The sequence below is a fragment of the Ranitomeya imitator genome, unplaced genomic scaffold, assembly GCF_032444005.1.
Source record: "Ranitomeya imitator isolate aRanImi1 unplaced genomic scaffold, aRanImi1.pri SCAFFOLD_423, whole genome shotgun sequence".
Lineage (NCBI taxonomy): Eukaryota > Metazoa > Chordata > Amphibia > Anura > Dendrobatidae > Ranitomeya > Ranitomeya imitator.
In genome coordinates, this window is record NW_027193368.1 from 17,501 (window position 1) to 22,500 (window position 5,000).

The following is a 5,000-nucleotide window of genomic DNA, read 5'->3' on the forward strand; positions in this document are numbered from 1 at the left end:
ACCCCTGCCGTACCACAGTTCGGGTCAAACTCCCCCTCTGCACGGCAGCCACCGTCCTGCGAACGGGAGGCGACTGCCGGCGTGCACGCCCAAGGATGCGTGCCTGAATCCCGGGGGGGTAAAAGAGGAAGGAGACCGCCCGCCTTAGACCGACGCGGGCTCCAAAGCCCGGGCCGAGCGAGCGGCACCACCTCCCCACCCGGGAGCGCTGAGCCAAATCGATCGGAGGAAGAGCCGGTGGGGGGCATGGGTGAGAAACCCCACCCGCTGCCATCCTTCCCCTCGGGGAGACGGGGAAGAAACATGCCCGATAGTCCTGGAGGTACCTCTCCGACACGCTACGGGCGCCCTCGAGACGGAATCCGGGTCACAGTGCGATTCTCTCATAGGTCTCCCCGGTGGCGTGGAAGCGGGAGACATCCGACGCAGAGAAACGCCAAGCCTGCTCTGAGGGGACCGAGTCAGGGGGTGCAATCCGCCCTCCTGGAGCCCTCCTCGGGACGAAGACTCCAGATCTGCCTCCCTTCTGACATCCGTCACCCTCGGAGAACCAGAACACGCTTGGGGAGGGTCCGTTCAGGCTCAGGCGACCCGGGAAACGCGTCTCTGACTTGGGGCAGACGACCGGCAAGAGTCCCCCTGGAGCCGCGGAAGCCTGGTGTCGACGCGAGGGCGGACTTCCATGCAAACAGGGGGGTACTCGCCAAACCGCCTACCCGACTTGAGGAACCACGAAAACATCGGAAATCAGTCGGGCCCGAGAGGTACCCCTCTCTCCTATATCCTGCAGCTGGTGTGCAAAAGTGGGTATTTGCATGGCGAAACACCGACCCCCACTTTAAGGGAGCGAAGCCGAAAAGTGTCCGACTTCCTGGAGCTGTGCGGCGGATCCGGCGGCCAGAAATTCCTCATTCCGGTTCTATTTTTTTTTTTTTCGATTTTGCGAAATTTGGCGGCCAGGCGGCGTAGCTGGGGCCTGGACTAGCCCGAAACACCTGGAGCCGGCGAGCGGAACGAATTTCCCAACGTTCTGCGGCTCCCGGAAGCCAAAAACGCATCGCCGAAAAATTTCAAAGTCCCAAGGACTCGTTCTTGAAAATCGATCCGGGGGCCATGGAAGTGTCCTCGGTACAGCTTCAGAGCTTTCCCCCCGCCTGGAAGTCTGAAAGTTCTATGTTTGTTCTAAGTGGAAAATCGCGTTTTTTTCAGTGTTCCACCCATCAGACCCAAACTTTGCCCACGCTTAGGTCTCTGTCTCGGGGTGCTTTACAACATATTGACGCCCCTTTAGGGTGGAAGTAGGGGAAAGGGGTCATTTTTTTCACAAAATCGGAAATTTCTCAAAATATTTCTAAGTGTCAAGGACACTTTTGGAAAATCTTCCCCAGGCTCCTGGAAGCCTCCTCGGTACGCCTCCTGCGGTTTCTCCCTGCCTGGAAGTCTGACACTTGTCTGAAATTTTTAGAGTATGAAAATGCGGTTTTTCACCCAAAATTCGACTTTGCGCCCATGACCCGCAAACTTCACCCACAGTTAGGTCACTGCCTTGGGGTACCTCACATCATATTGACGCCCCCCTGGCGTGGAAGTAGGGGAAACGTGTCAATTTTCACAAAATCGTGATTTTCTGAAAATATTTCTAAGTGTCAAGGACACTTTTGGAAAATCTTCCCCAGGCTCCTGGAAGCCTCCTCGGTACGCCTCCTGCGGTTTCTCCCTGCCTGGAAGTCTGACACTTGTCTGAAATTTTTAGAGTATGAAAACGCGGTTTTTCACCCAAAATTCGACTTTGCGCCCGTGACTCGCAAACTTCACCCACAGTTAGGTCACTGCCTTGGGGTACCTCACATCATATTGACTCCCCCCTGGCGTGGAAGTAGGGGAAACGTGTCACTTTTCACAAAATCGTGATTTTCTGAAAATATTTCTAAGTGTCAAGGACTCTTTTGGATAATCTTCCCCAGGCTCCTGGAAGCCTCCTCGGTACGCCTCCTGCGGTTTCTCCCTGCCTGGAAGTCTGACACTTGTCTGAAATTTTTAGAGTATGAAAATGCGGTTTTTCACCCAAAATTCGACTTTGCGCCCATGACCCGCAAACTTCACCCACAGTTAGGTCACTGCCTTGGGGTACCTCACATCATATTGACGCCCCCCTGGCGTGGAAGTAGGGGAAACGTGTCAATTTTCACAAAATCGTGATTTTCTCAAAATATTTCTAAGTGTCAAGGACACTTTTGGAAAATCTTCCCCAGGCTCCTGGAAGCCTCCTCGGTACGCCTCCGGCGGTTTCTCCCTGCCTGGAAGTCTGACACTTGTCTGAAATTTTTAGAGTATGAAAATGCGGTTTTTCACCCAAAATTCGACTTTGCGCCCGTGACTCGCAAACTTCACCCACATTTGGGCGACTGTCCTGGGGTACCTCACAACATATTGACGCCCCCCTGGCGTGGAAGTAGGGGAAACGTGTCAATTTTCACAAAATCGTGATTTTCTCAAAATATTTCTAAGTGTCAAGGACACTTTTGGAAAATCTTCCCCAGGCTCCTGGAAGCCTCCTCGGTACGCCTCCTGCGGTTTCTCCCTGCCTGGAAGTCTGACACTTGTCTGAAATTTTTAGAGTATGAAAATGCGGTTTTTCACCCAAAATTCGACTTTGCGCCCATGACTCGCAAACTTCACCCACATTTGGGCGACTGTCCTGGGGTACCTCACATCATATTGACGCCCCCCTGGCGTGGAAGTAGGGGAAACGTGTCAATTTTCACAAAATCGTGATTTTCTCAAAATATTTCTAAGTGTCAAGGACACTTTTGGAAAATCTTCCCCAGGCTCCTGGAAGCCTCCTCGGTACGCCTCCGGCGGTTTCTCCCTGCCTGGAAGTCTGACACTTGTCTGAAATTTTTAGAGTATGAAAATGCGGTTTTTCACCCAAAATTCGACTTTGCGCCCGTGACTCGCAAACTTCACCCACATTTGGGCGACTGTCCTGGGGTACCTCACAACATATTGACGCCCCCCTGGCGTGGAAGTAGGGGAAACGTGTCAATTTTCACAAAATCGTGATTTTCTGAAAATATTTCTAAGTGTCAAGGACACTTTTGGATAATCTTCCCCAGGCTCCTGGAAGCCTCCTCGGTACGCCTCCTGCGGTTTCTCCCTGCCTGGAAGTCTGACACTTGTCTGAAATTTTTAGAGTATGAAAATGCGGTTTTTCACCCAAAATTCGACTTTGCGCCCATGACCCGCAAACTTCACCCACAGTTAGGTCACTGCCTTGGGGTACCTCACATCATATTGACGCCCCCCCTGGCGTGGAAGTAGGGGAAACGTGTCAATTTTCACAAAATCGTGATTTTCTCAAAATATTTCTAAGTGTCAAGGACACTTTTGGATAATCTTCCCCAGGCTCCTGGAAGCCTCCTCGGTACGCCTCCTGCGGTTTCCCCCTGCCTGGAAGTCTGACACTTGTCTGAAATTTTTAGAGTATGAAAATGCGGTTTTTCACCCAAAATTCGACTTTGCGCCCATGACTCGCAAACTTCACCCACATTTAGGCGACTGTCCTGGGGTACCTCACAACATATTGACGCCCCCCCTGGCGTGGAAGTAGGGGAAACGTGTCAATTTTCACAAAATCGTGATTTTCTGAAAATATTTCTAAGTGTCAAGGACACTTTTGGAAAATCTTCCCCAGGCTCCTGGAAGCCTCCTCGGTACGCCTCCTGCGGTTTCTCCCTGCCTGGAAGTCTGACACCTGTCTGAAATTTTTAGAGTATGAAAATGCGGTTTTTCACCCAAAATTCGACTTTGCGCCCATGACCCGCAAACTTCACCCACAGTTAGGTCACTGCCTTGGGGTACCTCACATCATATTGACGCCCCCCTGGCGTGGAAGTAGGGGAAACGTGACAATTTTCACAAAATCGTGATTTTCTCAAAATATTTCTAAGTGTCAAGGACACTTTTGGAAAATCTTCCCCAGGCTCCTGGAAGCCTCCTCGGTACGCCTCCTGCGGTTTCCCCCTGCCTGGAAGTCTGACACTTGTCTGAAATTTTTAGAGTATGAAAATGCGGTTTTTCACCCAAAATTCGACTTTGCGCCCATGACTCGCAAACTTCACCCACATTTAGGCGACTGTCCTGGGGTACCTCACAACATATTGACGCCCCCCCTGGCGTGGAAGTAGGGGAAACGTGTCAATTTTCACAAAATCGTGATTTTCTGAAAATATTTCTAAGTGTCAAGGACACTTTTGGAAAATCTTCCCCAGGCTCCTGGAAGCCTCCTCGGTACGCCTCCTGCGGTTTCTCCCTGCCTGGAAGTCTGACACTTGTCTGAAATTTTTAGAGTATGAAAATGCGGTTTTTCACCCAAAATTCGACTTTGCGCCCATGACTCGCAAACTTCACCCACATTTAGGCGACTGTCCTGGGGTACCTCACAACATATTGACGCCCCCCTGGCGTGGAAGTAGGGGAAACGTGACAATTTTCACAAAATCGTGATTTTCTGAAAATATTTCTAAGTGTCAAGGACTCTTTTGGATAATCTTCCCCAGGCTCCTGGAAGCCTCCTCGGTACGCCTCCTGCGGTTTCTCCCTGCCTGGAAGTCTGACACTTGTCTGAAATTTTTAGAGTATGAAAACGCGGTTTTTCACCCAAAATTCGACTTTGCGCCCGTGACTCGCAAACTTCACCCACATTTAGGCGACTGTCCTGGGGTACCTCACAACATATTGACGCCCCCCTGGCGTGGAAGTAGGGGAAACGTGACAATTTTCACAAAATCGTGATTTTCTGAAAATATTTCTAAGTGTCAAGGACTCTTTTGGATAATCTTCCCCAGGCTCCTGGAAGCCTCCTCGGTACGCCTCCTGCGGTTTCTCCCTGCCTGGAAGTCTGACACCTGTCTGAAATTTTTAGAGTATGAAAATGCGGTTTTTCACCCAAAATTCGACTTTGCGCCCATGACCCGCAAACTTCACCCACAGTTAGGTCA